Source organism: Suricata suricatta, chromosome 4, assembly GCF_006229205.1.
Source record: "Suricata suricatta isolate VVHF042 chromosome 4, meerkat_22Aug2017_6uvM2_HiC, whole genome shotgun sequence".
Classification (NCBI taxonomy): domain Eukaryota; kingdom Metazoa; phylum Chordata; class Mammalia; order Carnivora; family Herpestidae; genus Suricata; species Suricata suricatta.
In genome coordinates, this window is record NC_043703.1 from 7,756,111 (window position 1) to 7,774,019 (window position 17,909).

At 38.4% G+C, this 17,909-nt stretch overlaps 1 long non-coding RNA gene across 1 annotated transcript; it reads right to left on the minus strand.

Moving 5' to 3' along the window:
• Nucleotides 1–7,536: 7,536 nt before the first annotated feature.
• LOC115289286 lies at nucleotides 7,537–17,515 on the minus strand. The gene is made up of 4 exons (XR_003907538.1): nucleotides 17,432–17,515; nucleotides 9,483–9,599; nucleotides 9,225–9,313; nucleotides 7,537–7,773 (listed from the first exon to the last, which is right to left on the minus strand). It is a non-coding gene; the product is annotated as an uncharacterized LOC115289286 (long non-coding RNA).
• Between the last annotated feature and the right edge of the window lie 394 nt (nucleotides 17,516–17,909).

Here is a 17,909-nt window from a genome sequence, read left to right on the forward strand (position 1 = left end):
ATGTAGGTTCAGACACTGAATTCTGTGAAAAGGATGCCAACACATGAAAATCTTCTCCTCTGATCCTGGTCCATGCTTGCGGGCGGTTTTGTGGACACGCACCTGAATCATTGAAAATTGCTTTTATGACATATGTTTGGCAAAGACTAATGAAGATAGGGCATTTTTTAACCTGAAAATAGGAAGAAAGATTTTTCTAAATAGCTAAATAAAAATCTGTACCTTTGTATATTTTTTTTAAGATTTGATTCTTTGCCTCCATCTATTTATTTGGGGGGGGGCACTGCACAAACCATCAAAGCTTTCAAAGTTGTGTGGCTATGACACTTTTTCATTGATAATTACACGAGAAAAGAAATGAGTAAAATTCACATGGATTTGAATATTCTCTCACAACTTTTGGAAACAAAAAACTCATTCAGAAGATGAGTCCTGAGTTCTAGTCTTTTTTGCTCTTTAGTTAATGAGAATTTATATTGACTTAAAACTCAGAAATCCTTTTTGTCCCCTTCACTTTCTTGAAAGGCATGTCTACTTAAGGCTGTCACAAGTGATATCAATTTAATCACGCTTTCATAAACTGTCAATTGCATAAGCATCTCAAAAAGTTTTGTTGCAAAAATATATATCACAACTTGATAGACATGTACTATTATGGCTAAACAGGAGTGATCACCTCAATGCTTCTATGTAAACTGCTTCGACTTAATTTGTGAAAATTCACATCACTTACACAATTAAGAGAGCAGCGATTTTCTAAAATGGTTACCGAAACATGTTTTATTTCTTTGCCATCCATGTCCTGCAGCAATCAGTATATGATTTCAACAATATCTGTTTCAAACCAGAAGAGACACAATATTCTCAATAGAGTATCATTGTTTCATAATGAACACGGGTCTTTCAATTAGGCCACTCTGGGCTCCTAATCCATTTCTGACATTTATTAGCACTTTGAATCAAGAAAATTAAAACATTTTCAGCATCAGTTTCTTCAACTTTAAAATCAGTGTAGAACTATCCATGTTTCAGGCCCATTGCATAAATTAAGTGGAATATATTCAGTAAACTATATGACATTTCTGAAATGCTTAGTAAATAAAATCTATTACTAAGTATTATTTTTAATGATATGACAGATATTGATGGCCATTTATTCTTGCATTTTTTACATGTAGAATAGGATGCCCATATATTTCTGGGTAGATATAAATTTAATTAATTATTACAAAATTTTGGAGCAAATCATCAGTATCAAAGCAAGATGTGATTATCCCTGTTAGGTTATATGCTTTTATCAATATTTGACTCTCTTTTCTGCATCAGGGCTTTTCAGAAGAAAATAATTCCATCACTGAGACTTAATTTGAGAAAATGTTTGAAGAAGGAGCTCTGTGTCCACACATTTATCTGACATCCAACAGTCTTACCATTCAACTTGATTAGGCCAACGTAACTACTCTCCACTTCTGATGAAATGTTGTGAGCTTGGAGGCAATAATGGGAGACACATTTTTTAAAATCACAGCTTTTAAAAATAAACACACTTCTGCAAATATATTAATTTTAAATACACCAGAAGCACAAGGGACGGCTTTCTGATGATACAAAAATCGATTACAAATGACAAGCGTGTATCCTGAAATTATATCAAATCTGCTATTGGGTCATGTGGGTTTGCAGATTAAAAGAATATCGACTTTTCTCTCTTATAAAACCTGAATCTTTGTTCCCACTCTTTAAAATTCTTAGAATAGCTTTCCTCCCGCTATCAAGTGCCCTTTAAATATATAGCATTTTTGCATCAAATAAAAAGGCAATGGTCACGTACTGAGAGAGAAGTGGTTTAGATCCCCAAATTAATAAAACTCTACACAGTACTTTTAGCTGCGCGTTTACTGCAGACTAGCAAACATTTTAACAAGTAGAGATAAAACTCAGGTCCATGCCTAGAACATGTTAGTAGCACCTCATCGAAATGTAGAGAAAGGGGGATATTTAGAGTTCAAACGCAGGCCAGCCTGCACCCCCTCCAGATTAAAAGCAAGGGTAAAAGAGAGGTCTTTCATATTTTGAAAACGAAAATAAATTCAGTGCATGTGAAATAGGAACAAAAAATATTATGTGTGTAACAATTATTTGATAGATTGAGTATAACATTTCAGGTAATATGAAAGCTGTAATAAATTCAGTCAAATTGGTTCAAATATAATTATGTCAATTATACTTCACAGAGGCCTGTGCTCCAGCCTCATGGTCAGTGGGTTTATTGTTTGTAATATACCAGCCCAGGCTTTGTCTCCATTATTCACATGGAAATTCTCTGCAGAATCCTGTAACATATAAAGCAAACTCATGCTCAAGATATATTCCTTAAACTATAATCTAATGGGCTTAAATCATTTTGAAATAGGGTTGATTAATCAATAATATGTGTTGATTTTGCATTATGTATTTTGTGGTCTTAGAAAATATTTAGTATTCAGCATAAAATTATGTTCTTGCTTTATTCCATGAATTGGGCCACCAGGTGTAGGTGCCATTAGGTAACTAAAATACAAGTAACTGAAGAACACGCTTGAAGGAAAAGTAGTTGTTTGTGAAACAAACAAAAGCATCAATTTTACCTTTGGTTTTTTATTTAAAAAGCATATTAATAAGTATGGTAAATGAAAAGGTTTATTACTTCTACTCCCATTTCAGCTGATGTGATGCCTTTATATTTGAGGTCTCAATCAACAGATCTACCAAAATCAATATTCCAAGAAAAAATGGCTAAAGGAACAATGTAGTCAAGTCACAAAGTGAGAAGATGAAGCTATATTTACCAGGAGCATCATTTGCCAAAGTAGAAATGCCTTGTTTCAGTTCTTGTAGTATGTGGATTTAATAAGGAAAGAGGCATGAGAGCTTGAAAGACAATTGTTAGCCATAATAATATTTCAGGAACTGGATTTTAAACTTGGCATCATCAATTAGGCTCAATTTACCTACATATATTGCATGCCCAATGTCATATTGAGTAAATAGAAAATACGTATGCGTATAAATATTCTCATGCCCATGATTTTCAATTGTGTAACCTTGAGTGATGTTTACCTTGAACTACTTTAAGATTCACTAAATATTAACATTAGAGTCTTAAATGAAATAGTATATATACAGGCACTAATCAAAATATTACATGCATTCTACGAAGATTCGTTTGTTTTCACTTTCTGCGAGGAAAAAAAAAATAATAGCTTTTTCTGTGTCTTCCTTGCCAGCAGAGAAAATGAGAGCCCCATATAAATAAAATTTCGCCTGGCCCACATTGTTCTTCAACAGAAATGGCCCATCTCGTGCTGAACAAAGGAAGGTTAGTTTTGTACTACCAGCCATTTTGGGGGAATGCAATTACAGTATTCTGTGGCCTTTGCAGTCCTAGGCTGTTGCTGGACCCGATAGAGGATTTATTTTAGTGGAGGGCTGCACATCAGGACAAAGTTTGGGCAGTGACAGGAGAAGCACATTGCGTAGCTTGGATTTCTTCCCCCTGGTCCCCGTGTCCTGACCTGCACCCACACAGCAGAGACTGCAGCAGACACTGCTGGATGAACTTGGAGAGTTGGGTGAATCAGCTCCACTGTTCTTTTCTCTGTTGTCATTTCCTTTTGGTCACCTTGAAGTTAATCAAAAAAACAAGACCTGGGCACGATTTTAAGCTCATCCCTCCACCCACCCCACTCTTACTCTACTTTAGGGTCTTTACCACTTCTTTGTGAGGTGGCAATGACTTTGGAAACAAAAGAAGGGAAACACGTTCAGTTCATTTTTAAAACACACACCGCAGTGGCAACATACACTGCTTTTGTTGTTTTAGAAACAGATGTAAATTTATTTGGGAAAATGGCAGCAAAGAAATTGATTTTCGCCACCGGCACATGACCTGATTTGCAGTTGCCTAACTGCACTTCCCAGCATTAATTAGGTGTATCCCTCAAGTCAACCACCTACAAAAATTGGGGGAGAACTAAACATGTGGCTAGCAAAGATTCCCTATCAGATAGTGATTTAAAACTCTGCACACAGACCCGTAATGTCCCATAATTTATAAGACCCCAGACTTTGGGAACAGAAGGCTCTGGGAGGCATGCTGGAAGTTTGGAGAGAGCTTCACCCTGTGCACCTTGACCTCCTGAACCGAAGCTGACAGCCAGTCAGTTGTAAGCCTTCAGTTGTCTCCAGTCCAAAGGCTGACATGTGAGCATTAGTTGTGGTGACAGGCTGCCCTAACTTGGCTGTCATCTGGCCCATTTTCTACACAAACCATCAACATAATTCACTCTAAAGGGCTCTCTGAGAGGGCCTAATGCTTTTTCTTTCTTCCCTTGTACAGTGCAGAATTTAGGACAGCTTATTTTAATTTGATGACCTGCACTATGATCTAATAAGGGACAGCTGTGGCAACTACGTCCCCAGGCTATTTATTGTCAATTAGAATGAATCCTAAATAAACTCCCTTCATTCTAAACTTGACCCATTCTTGAACAGTAGACAAAAATGGCACTTAGAAAAGGAAATGTGGGGAAGCAGAAGAAAGAGCCGATGGAATGTAAAAACTATAAAAGAGAGAGCTCTTCAAATACAATTAGAAGGATGAGCAGTGATAATGACATTTTCATGTCAAATAATTGCTATTGAAATTTTGGTATTGTGGAAGATATCCATGGGGGAACACAAGAGAATATCAGGCTGTCAAATAAAATGTATTGTGTTTTTAGAGTCAAGCTAAAAATAAATGTATTTTATATGAAGAAAAAAGTCTGGATTCAAATATACATGATAAAGTGGCCTAGAGCAGTGGATTGTAAACCCCTTCTGTCTGTTATCCATAATAGATAAACATTTTCCAGAAAGACCTAAGACACCAAGACAAAAATCCATACAGATCTGTTAAAATAAATTCTACTGAAATAATACTTATTTTCCCTGGTGTGATGCACTCTTCATTTGTATTCTGTTTTATCCCCTTCATAAAAAGAAATGCTAATCACAACTCACCGAAGTGATTTGACCACCCCTCCAACTGTCAGAACCCACAGTTGGAAACATAGTACTCCAGAACCAAGGAAGAAAATACAAAAAGGAAATTTCCAAAGAATATTTAAGCATTTTGAAATAGTGATAACCAGAGTGGATTCAACAGCCCATTGGGGAGGCAAAAGTATATTGTTACAACGTTGTCTGCTGCTTCCTCGAGTGTGAAGGACATGAGGGAAAGCAGAGAGAGGAAGGAAGCATCATAGTGTATGGCTGGGATCCGTCAGCATGGCTGTGTACTATTTTCTATGCACTTCTCACTTACGCATATAAAACATGAAATGATAATTTCTTAGTGTCCTTGGCACCCCTCTTATGAATAAATGCTAGAAGTGGTAAGGGATGCCATATAAAATCAAGATACTCAGGAACCTACAGTATGAGTAGATGTAAGCCAAATGATTCTCTCACCTTGGTGCAATAGAAAATTCTTATTTTATTGTTTTTAGTATCCATTTATGTATATTGTGAGAGAGGGAGAGAATGACAGAGATAGAGCAAGCAAGGGAGGGGCAGAGAGAGAAAGAGAGAATCCCAAGCAGACTCTGTGATGGCAGCACAGAGCCTGACTCAGGGCTCAAACTCACAAACCATGAGATCATGACCTGAGCTGAAGTCAAGAGTCAGACGCTTAACTGACTGATCCACCCAGGTGCCCCTAAAATAGAAAACTTTAAAAGGGACTTCTAAAGTTCGCTGGAATTACATGGAGATCTGAACAGTTTTGAACGTTATTGTGAGGGCAGACCTGACAAGTAGAATTGTTTAAAGGGTTCAGCTTTCCCTGGTGGGGGACCAGATCTGTCAAAGAGTGCTGGCAGTTTGTAACACGTGCTGCGGATGCCTTTCTTTTCCTTTGAGGCAGACCCAGGACTAAGCTAAAGTAGGGATGTCTATCCCAAGGGGCTTCTGCGTACTGGTAAAAGATACCATTGAAGTCCACCATTCTGGATGTCCTGAACAGAAACTCATTGTCCTCAGCCCAGTGGGATCGAGAGCCTAAAAATTGTAGTTCCCTCAGCCCGAAGGATCTCCAGAGCCTTGATTAATGGGCTAGGTCTTAAACTCTGAACAGTGTCTTTATTCACCTTCATGTAGGCTCTATATCCATCTTTTGGCTTCTTTTACATTAGAAAAAAAAATAACTGTCAAGAAATGGGTCCTATCTAAGCACTGAAGTCTAAATAGGATTTAAAACCATTGTTAATCCTAATCTTACACAGATTTTTCCAAATTACAAATGCCAACAGGAAGATATCTTTAGTGCCTCAACCATCTGCCAAAATGGAAATGTCTTTGGGGAAGACAATAGATTTTATAATGTTTCTCCTTGCATTGAAAATGGAACTCGTATTTCACAAGCAAGACTTTAGGTGAGATATCCACACTTATATAGTAATATGTCTCTTACCTGTGTTGGGGAGGAAAAGTTATACTCTACTTCATTTGGTTGGTTTAAGAACTAAATTGACGTGAGACAGATTAACAGGAGAAACCCAATTCACTCCTGTACGTAGGACAGTTCTGTGAGGTCGGAACTCTGGGCAGTCAAGCAATAGAGGTTTAAATGCCACCCAGAGCTAAGGGGAAGGTGTCCGGAACTTCAAAGAGAAGGAATAATATTGATAGGAAGACGAAAGACAGTGAATGTTTGGTAAACAAGTGTTTTCTGGGCCATGCAGAAACCACAGGGCACAGAGAAGAACTTTAAGAAATAGACTTTACTAAATTCCGTCCTCCCTGTCTACCACACCTACTTCATATGATACTGCACTTATCTGTTGTAGTACCTCCCTTTCTGGGGGAAGGTCCTCTATCTACATTCTTTTAAGCATTTAAGGAGGAGGCAGAAGGAAAAATATTTGAGTCCTTAAAAAATAATCAGCCTAAAATAATCCATGTGTTGAAGAGACCCATTTGAGGGTAGTACATCGGCTCCCCTACACAAGCCAGCAAGTGACCAGAGCAACAACAATAAAACAGAGGCCCTGGAAGAAACTGGTTCCCGACCAACATCCTGACTGCAGGGGTGGCTGGAGCGGTGAACGGATCCGACCCATCTTCAGAGATGGCGCTGTCAGCGGTCGGGATGCCCAGTAGTCGGGTGGGAGGCTGGCTGGCAAACATGGCTGCACACAGTCATCCTGAGTCGCCCTCACCGCTCAGTTCGCCTGCTCATGCACACAGAGGAGGGCCAGCTAGGGCCATAATTTAGTAGGACGTTATCGAGCCTGGCTTATTCTCTTCGGTGATTTACACTTTCTCCTCACAGCTCACTGTATATCTTGGGACCTCCATCTGAGCGATAAGAACCGGAGTCCTTCGCAGTTCCTCACATCTGAACCAAAGTACATTGTGGAGATTAAGAAGCACATCACGTAGCTATTATTTATCTTTCTACCTTGGCATCAGAAACGGAAATAAAAACATCAATATGATGCTTTAATGCGTGAAAGAAGGCAATGAGCCAATCTAGATAATTCATTATTAGGGATAAATAGTGAGTGAAAGAAACCTAAAACTTTGTTGTTCATTCTCATTTAGGAGTGTTCAAAAAAAGACTAAACCACACGGGTGCAGACACACAGACACACAAACACACAGGCACACATGCACATGTTTGAGAAGCCATGGCCTATTTTCCAGCTGTGAATTACCCTCAGGAGGGCTGTCGTGCCTTGTTTTGCTTTCCTGTTTAAAGAAAAAATGTAAGGTGAAAATCGTCATAACTTTTGGTGTCAGGAAAAAGCCTCTAATATCAAAACCTAGACTCACCCCTTACCAATAATACGTAAAGAATGATGGCAATGGTTAAGACCTACACTATATCTTCTTAATGGAATCTTAATGGCTATGTAGCCATTAAATACAATAAAGGAATAAAAATATCTAATCCCTATGATGTACACCTGAAATTAATAGGATATTGCATGTCATCCATGCCTTAAAGACACTTATGATATGATACTTACAATATGATACTTATGATATAGAGTTAAGTGGAAACTAAAACTGAAAATTATATGGTGTCAGCATTGTAAAACAAAGCATATGAGAATAAAACATAACAACTAATTTAAAGTGAACCCTTTGTGAGGTAACATAATGGATGATAGAACTTGCTTAAAATATTAAAAGCATTTTATTTACAAGTGTTCTGCATTAGACAGATAGATAGAGTTATTCACATGTAAGGTGAATTCATAATTAAAATAATACACAGTTAAATTTTAAATTTTACATGCTTTGTATGTAAAGCATGTAAACAATTCTGTTTTCCCACAAAGTATAAGGCTAGCAAAAATGAATGTAAAATATTATTCAACCTCATGGATAATGACAAGTGTTAGTTAAAACAGCACTGTGGTACCACGTGAGGGGCAGAATTTGAAGGCTGATGATTCCAAATGTGGATGGAGATGATGTGGACATACAGAAACTCATCTATTGCCAGTTCAACTATAATTTGCTAAAAACCATTTGGAAGAGAAATTTGACAATATTTGGGCAAGTCAAAGATTCAACAACTCCGCTTTCAGGAATATATTCTAGAACAGCAATCTCACATATGCAGAATGAGAAGTATGTAAGTGTTTTCCTTGCGGTATTCCATGCAATAAGAAAAACAACTTGGAAAATCCACGTTATATCTCATTAGGTGTACGAATAATGCATCACAAATTCAAACAAAGAAAAGCAATTAAAGTGAGTGAATTTGATCTTCAGATCTAAATGAATAAATCTTGAAAACAATAGTGATTGCAAAAGCAACTTGCAAAACGATATTGATATCGTGATAGCATTTACATAAAACTTTAAAAAATAGTACATATTTTTAGAGATACTGACAACCAATACCGGCAAAGGCAAGATAAACTTAAGGATAGAAGCGACGCCTAGGAAAAGAGAGAGATGAGTGGTAGAGAATAAACCTGCAGGAGAATTAACTGCATTAAAAAGGCTGAGATAATTGCTTCACGGGTTCAGTCTTTATTTTATCTGATCTAGAACTATGTGACATCCGCTATACTATTCTCTCTCCTTCTCTATATCTTTGAGATAGTTTGCAATAAAAATAAATTCATTCTATAAAACTTTAGAAGTTTATAGCTAAAGTTAATTCAATGTTAACTTTAAAATACCTGTTTACGTTTCTTGAATGTTTCTGGTAAGAGTTTTATCCCGCATCTCACAAGAGCATTATGGAGGGTAGGTCACATATGAGAAGCATCTGTTTACAGTAAGCACAACAAAATGACAAGTCATTCTCAGGCACACTGTAAATGCAACAGCCAGTCTCCTCATGTTTCCTTTTGTTTCCTGTATGAGAAGCAATGTAACTGGAGCAGGTGCACCCAGTGAAAGTTCTCGCACCCCTGCCAAAATAGCCCGCAGCTCACCTTGGCCCTCCGCGATGTGCTTTAAAATGGCTTCCTTGATGGGGACCCTCCTCATGTGCCCCGTGACCTTTGAAATGGACAGAAGGTCAATCAATCTTCTCTCCAGAACAAGTCCACCTGGAGTGATAATAATAAAAGAAACAAACAAAAAATATCATTTGACAATGACACATTAGTTTCCTAGATTACTTGAGATCTTCAAACAAAATAATACTCCAGACCATCAGCAAATGCATGGTCCTGGGTGGTGGACCTAAGACTTTTATTTTATTTTATTTTATTATTTTGTTTTATTTTATTATTTTATTTTATTTTATTTTTTAACATTTATTCATTTTTCAGAGTGAGTGAGAGAGAGAGAAAGAGAGAATGAGGGAAGGACAGAGAGAGAAGACACAAAATCTGAACCCAACTTCAGGCTCTGTGAGCACAGAGCTAGAACTCACAGACCATGAGATCATGACCTGAGCTGAAGTCAGATGCTCAACTGACTGAGCCACCAAAATGCCTGAATTAAATGCAGAAGTACCTTATGAAAACTGGATTGGGCAGTGGCCTTTCCCCAAAGAGTGAGTTATAAAGATTTGAAAGGTAATGTTTTTAAAACTCCTATATACAATTGGCTCTTTTTTCTTAGTGTTTCAAATTTTTAGTTAAATTCTAGTTAGTTAACATATGCTATAATATTAGTTTCAGTGTAGAATTTAGTGATTCATCACTTATATGCAACACCCAGTGCTCATCACAAGTGCCCTCCTTAATACCCATCACCCATTTAGCCCTTCCCCCCCACCTCCCCTGTATCAATCTTCAGTTCATTCTCTGGAGTTAAAAGTCTCTTTTGGTTTGCCTGCCACCCTCTCCCTCCCTTTTTTTTCTTTCCTTATGTTCATATGTTTTGATTCTTAAATTCCATATATGAATGAAATCATATGGCATTTCTTTCTGTACCCAATTTATTTCACTTAACGTAACTTCACTTAACACTCTAGCTCCATTCATGTTACTGCAAATGGCAAGATTTTATTCTTTTTGATGGCCGAGTAATATTCCATTATGTATGTGTGTGTGTGTGTGTGTGTCCACATCATCTTTATTCATCAGTCAATGGAGAATGGACACTTGGGCTCTTTCCATAGTTTGGAAATTGTTGATAGAGCTGCTCTAAACAGTGGGGTGCATGTGCCCCTTTGAATTAGTATTTTGTATCCTTTGGGTAAATATCTAGTAGTGCAATTGTGTGTATACAATTCATTTCCTAAAGGAAACACTCTCACTTCATTGTTTGTGAATAAAAATTACCAATATGTTTCTTTTGCTTACATTGGCTGATAATTTTACTTTTTTGGGGCTGATACTATCCCCAAAACTATTTGCAGAATAGAAATAAGTTTTATAGAAAAGAGACTCAAAATTTAGAACAAGTGTCCTTTTCACCCTGCGATTCTGTAGCTGTAATAGGCACACTGTGAATCAGGGTCCAAGTGGCCCAGCAGGATGCTCATGGTCCGTAACTTACGTTATGTTAAGGGGCACCTGGGTGGGTCAGTCGGTTAAGCATCCTACTTTGGCTCAGGTCATGATTTTGCTGTTAGTGTGTTCAAGCCCCCTGTCAGATTCTGTGCTGTCAGCTTGGAGCCTGGAGCTTGCTTTGAATTCTCTGACTCCCTCTCTCTCTCTAACCCTCCCCGTCTCATGCTCTGTCTCTGTTTCGCTCTCTCAAAAATTAAAGAACTTGAAAAAATATTTAAGAATAGCTGGTGACATGAGACTCACATAGGACACAGCCTATGTGTATCTGCTATGTCTGCCTCATCCAATCATAGAGAATCCCAAATTAATTGACAAGCTCTGGATGGACTATATCCCTGTAATCTCTATGTGGGCTCTATAAACACTTAAAAGAAAGACTGGTGACTCTTGACCTCATCATCCTGCCAGCCATGATGAACTGGTGAAACCCATTTCTTCTGCTATTTTTGTTATAACGGATTACACCATTTACAACCCATGTTTAGATGTTGCTGTGAAATCACTCCATGATGAATATTGATATTAACTTTTATCTACTAGTATATATGTATATATTTATATCATCCATGTACAGATACCTCCCACTTCTCAAAATTTTGCATTGTTCTACTTTGCTTTTATGAAAGATCTATCTGGGTACCTGCTTTCGCTAATTGAAAAAACAAAATCCAAAGAGAAATGTCACTTTTCCCATAACAGGGGAGAAGCAAAAGTAACATTCAGTGTTTGTCCTGCAGCGAGACTTCTCAGAGGCAGCACGCACCCCATGCCAAGTCCCTTCCCTGGGATCCACACTGGAGATCTCCGCCTCCAGCACCCGAGCTCCGAAATCTGTCTGTGAGCCTCTGGGCTGTATCTCCATTGATTTTGCTCATTCATTAGTGGCATGGGTCCTAAAGTCTCAAAAAAAGCCTAAGAGAGGTTATTGTTTCCATCTGGGAGTGTCTATTTTTTGGGTTTTTTGATAAACTAGTGGTGATTACTTCTTCACTTTATGCCATTTTGGCTTGTTAAAAGTTTCAAAGGAATAGTCTCTTGTCTGATGGTGGGAGAACCCTAGATATGCGATGCCAGCCATGTTTAGTTATGAACCAGGCCCAACAGATAATATAAATCATATGTGTTCTAAAACCTACATTTAAGTTCATGTGTTAGTTTCGGTAACAACTGGATTTACAAACAATCATACTTAAGAATATAAGTTGTTATTCTGGGGCGCCTGGGTGGCTCAGTCGGTTAAGCCTCCGACTTCCGCTCAGGTCAGATCTCACGTTCGTGGGTTCGAGCCCCGCGTCGGGCTCTGTGCTGACAGCTAGCTCAGAGCCTGAAGCCTGCTTCCGGTTCTGTGTCTCCTTCTCTCTCTGCCCCTCCCCCTCTCATGCTCTGTCTCTCTCTGTATTAAAAATAAATAAAAACACTAAAAAATTTTAAAAAAAAGAATATAAGTTGTTATTCTGAACTCTTATCATTTCTATACCGATCTACACTACTACTTTTGCTTTCTCAGTCAGATCACCAGGATTTTTTTATGTCTGTTGTTTCCAAGGCCACCACTATTTCCTGATGTATGTGAACAGACTTTATAAACACCCCTTGCTACAGGGAAAGAGTGGATATGAGAGGAGAATTCTGAAAAAAAAAGACTTATTTTTAAAAGCTTAACTTTGAAACCAAAGATTTCAGCTCCCATTGGCATCTTTTTTGCCTTGGTATATTCTACAGAGTTTATATTGTGGCAAACTGAATGCATTATATGCCGAAGTCGGTTGCTAGAAGTTGTTCATTGACCTGGCTTTTAAGGTCATATTCAAATAGTGGCAGATACTGTATGTTCCCTTACACAGTATCTGTTCTCAAGCGCACTCTTCTAGAACTTTCATTACTTAGAAACTAGAATCTAGACACCATTTCTAACCACCTTCTAAGCATGGCTGGCCATATGATTAAACTCTGGTCCAGAATTAGTAAATGGAAATTTTCTAGAAGGAACGTCCCTCTGCAGATTGGAAGTCCAGGGGAAGGACGGGCATGAGGCCCTCCCATGCCCCTTCTGTCACATACTCAGGGACAACCCCTGAGATTCGGGCAGGAAACCCGAGGATAACATGGCAAGAAACATGGCAAGAGTCGGCTCCAAGCTGACACTCTTAACTAGCTGCACCTTCCGTGGTCTACACACTTCATGGCTACTGATTAGAAGAGAAAATTTGTCTCCTACATTTAAACCTACTTCTGTTCGGGGTTTCTATTGCTGGTAGGGGAATGCAACTCTAACTGATATCCAAAAATTATCCCATCCAATATGTCAATGAAAATTAGTATTCCCTATGTGTATTCTTCAGATACTTTTCTAGATAGTAGATATGAGCTATAATTATTTAGGTTTACATCTGTTCCTATCTTTACTAAATGCACCTGAGGCCTATAGTTTTTCAGGAAACAAAACACTAGTGCGAGCAAATAAATATCTCCTGATTCAAACAGCTGGTCTGGTTAGGACGATGGCATACAGAATAAAATCATCTTGACATAATCCTTCATGATGGCCAATTGTTCCAAGTTTCTTGACCATATCATTAACGCAGACATCAAGTTGATAATGGAGAGATATGCAGTGCCCTTTAGAAGTTGCTTTTCAAAGGCTTTTGGCCCTGTGTCTACTCCTTCATTGCAGCCCTACCCAATCGTTGACAAATTTGGCCACAATTTTGTTTTCCTCTACTCAATGCCCCACATGATCTCAGTATAGTGAAAAGCAATCTATACTGGATTAAGAAAACCAGAGTTAAAAGAACTCCTGATGTGTTTTTTACAGACATGCATACTCCCCTGTTTCCTGTTTTATAAATATCTCTCACTTCATGGAATAATTGATGTTCCACTTTAAAAGCATATTGATAAAGTTTCACGTAACAATCACCTCCACTGTGTTGAGAGTGGCAAGCTGCGTTCTCTAGAGTAATCATGACGTTGTTGTGTTTCAAACCCACAGACTACCTCGGGTGCACACACCTGACCGTGCTTCGATTTGTGATGTCAACAGATGCCCCAGGCCACCCTGCAGCACTGAGTCAGCATCTGACTGCGTTTTCTGAGCCCTCCTCTGTTCCAGGGCGACTCCCCAAGATAGGAGGGTAGATCAACCTCTGCAAACACAGAGTCATTTCTCATCAGCTCACTAAGAAATGTTGTTTGTCTTGTTGTTTTCAGTGAAAAGCCAGATGTAGGAGAAAAAAATGTGATTACCGACTGTTAAATTTCTTTTCTATTCTTTGTGTGTGTGTGTGGAGTGGAGTGGGAAACTGCAGGATAGCACCAGGAGGTAAATACTAAAAACCTATCACTTCTTTTTCATTTAGAAAAACATATTGCTAGGAGAATGGATAGTAGAAACATCACTATGACATAAATTCCCGAGATCTCTATGCCTCAAAAATTTCAAGCTGAACCCTCTATGTTACAAATTCATGCACTGGCAAAATAACTTACTTAACTTTCAAACAATGAAAACAAAGTTTATCCATTTGTTGAATACATTTTTCTCCTCTTAATGGAAATCCCCATACCTTTCTATCAAGATTAACTCAGGTAACCTACAGTTAAACTTTGATCTTTAGTTATGTGAATTTGATGTGATACATCAAATACCAATCTGTTTATCTAAAATCAATATTTGAAACTATTTTACTGTATTGCAAAATATGGAAAGCTTTATATATGATGCTTAAGTGCTTATGAGGACTAATCTTAATAACACCAAGGGAAGATATTTCTCAAGTGAACAGAATAATAAGTTTAATAAAGAATAATTCATGACAGATTTAATATAGACCATAACCTATTTATATTTCAAAATAGTATATTTATATCTTTTTGGAATTGATACTGTAAGTCAGACTCGAAGAAAACTTTTTCTTGAGAGTTAAATTGCTGTCATCTTGTATCATAATTTAATTTAAAATGGATGACATATCTTTATTTATCCATCTCATCTGCCATGAAATTAAAGTCGTGAATTTCTCCATTCTGATTTGACTCTAAGTGCTCAGCATTCCAATCAGCCATCTAAGTGCTGTTCACAAGTACATAATCTGGACATCAGCCATCTTGTGTTGGACCACTTCACAAGCCACCTGCTCTGTCCTGAAATGTTCACACTGGAGACCCTCTAAGCTCCCACTGAGTCTCCACGAGCTAATTTAGATTTCGAGAAGTTGGGTTTCTGTATGAAGATTCTTGTAAGTTTCCCGAGGTGAGACAGTGGGCTGGATGTCATTATGTAGAATGCTGGGTTTTTTTTTTTTTTTTTTTTATTGATTGTAACACGGCAATAACTGAAACCCCCTGAGTTCACGCTAAATATAACCTTATATAATTTGAATCAAAACTCAGGTTTTATGTTACAAAATGGCATGGTTACACTCCAGTGAGAAACCAGCACATCGTTAAAAATGGCAGAGATGAGACAGGTTGTTTTCTGATGGAATGACAAAAGGAAGACAATAGAAAAATGGATATCCTCAAAAGAAAATAGGGTGAGTTTGATACTTCATGCTGCTTCATGCCAGGTCAAATTTATAGTCCGATCAACAGTATTTCTCAAATTAGCAAAGATTAATGAGATGGACAGGGCACACAGCAGGGAACCCAGTAACCCAGACTTTGGTCCTCATTGCAGACTTCCAGACTTTGACATTGATACCAGCTGTGTGACTTTGGGGGATGATTTAGTCTCTCTTTGTCTATTTTTAGTGATGCCCATCATTACATTGATGAACACCTTTCTATTTTTTTACTGAGAAATTATAAATGAACTGGAATTCACAGAGAGTCCACAAGATACCTGTACAATTGTCATGTGTTATAACATTGGAGGTTCACATTTTTTAATCCAGAAAATAGTCGTAGAAGACCTGGTGCTATGATTGGGCATGAATAATAGCAAATTCAAATTACTGAGGAAATGACAACAAAACATAAAATCTCATCCTCAGACATCACCCTGTTCATCAATGTGTGAGATTTTCCAGCAATAGAACCAGCACTGCCTTGTTTTGTTGTTTTGGACACCAAAAGGTAGAGAACCTTCCATCTGTGAAGGGCTGGCTGTCTCCTGCAGCTAAAGAAACCAGTGCTCCCCACCACATAGAGTTTCCTGCTCCCTCACCTTGCTGGGTACTGAGCCCTGACTCAGTCTCTCAGTAGCTGGGGCCTTAGGTAAGAGAGGGAAGGGCAGTCACCCCAAGGCTCTACCTCCTTCCACTTTCCTCCTTTCCTCTTCTCTCCCCATGTCTCAGGGAAACTGACATTGTCTTCACTCTTTTAATAATCTGAGCACAACTCAATCTTCTCCATCTTTTCCATTAAGCCCTAAGTGGATGTTACCAAATAAATCTCTCTCAAATCATTTTAACTCGCAGCCAATAAAGGTATAAATGGGACAGAAACAAAGAGCAAGGAAAGGCAAGCTCTTTCTTTCACACCACAAACATTGCCGGGTATGTTCTATGATGTGCTTCAATAAAGAAACAACATTTTGGGAGGTCACTTGTGTGTCTCAGTCAGAAAAGCATCCGACTCTTGATTTAAGCTCAGGTCATGATCCCAGGGTCTTGGGATTGTGCTCTTCACTGTATGGAGCCTGCTTAGGATTCTCTCTCCCTCTCTCTCTCTTTCTCTCTCCTTCTGCCCCTCTCCCTGCTTGCTCACTCTCCCTCTCCCTAAAATAAAAAAATTAAAAAATAAATACTAGAAATGTCTGCAAAATAAATACTGATAATTATTTTTGCTTTTGAAAAAAAATCTTCAAATAAAAATGGTATCCTTTATCATTCATTTGATTTGTAATGAGATATTTTTTTTTAAAAAATTACATGAAGAATGGGTCATTTCAAATAATGGTGACTAAATATTTATCTACCAACTTTTACTTTACTTGGCTTTTGTTTTTTAAAACAAATTGAAAGTGTGACAAGGGGAGAGGAAAACAAAGAGCTCTTATTTTTCTGGCTCTTAGAGTAAAACCTAAAGACCTACAAGATCCTTCATCATCTTTTCTGGTGGCTCTCCCCTACCCCTCTTTTCAAATATTTTTATGTTTATTTATTTCTTTTGAGAGAGAGAGAGAGAGAGAGAGAGACAGACAGACAGACAGACAGAGAACAAACTGGGGAGGGGCAGAGAGAGAGGGAGAGAAATCCCAAGCAGCCTCCATGCTGTCAGTGCAGAACCTAATGCAGGATTTGAACTCATGAACCATGAGATCATCACCTGAGCCAAAACCAAGAGACGGACCCTTAACCGACTGAGTCACCCAATCGCCCTATTCTCCCTTTCCCTCTTAACTCAGTAACTTCATCTGCTGCTGCTGCCTCGGTGTCCCCGACTCCAGAACACGGACCATATGCCGTACTTACCATACCAGCCATAGTCCCAGCTTAGCCCATGGGCCCTGTGTCATGCTCAACCCGTCACCTGACCAACTTCCTCACCCTCTTCGTGTCCTAACCAAGTGCTTCCTTTTTTAATGAAGCCTACTCTGGCCACCCTATTGTAAATTTGAATGTCCTTCCACACTCTTTATGACGTCTAACCTCCTACAGTGTTCATTGTTCCCCATAGAACTGACATGTGTTTGTGCCTCAAATCTGCTGTATCTCTCAGAGCAAGATGCCTCAGACTCATAACTGTCCTTGCTTGAAAAAATAAATTATGGCTGCTCTTATAACCTTTAAAACAAGAGACTTATGGTTGAAGGATGAAGTGCTTTTTGGCAGAAGTCAAAAATGAAAACTACTTAATGGCCCCTGTATTGGACGTGGAGCCATGTGTATAAATCACTAGATTTTCAGTGAATGAAATCACCCCAAAACATGGAATCCTAGGCAATAATCA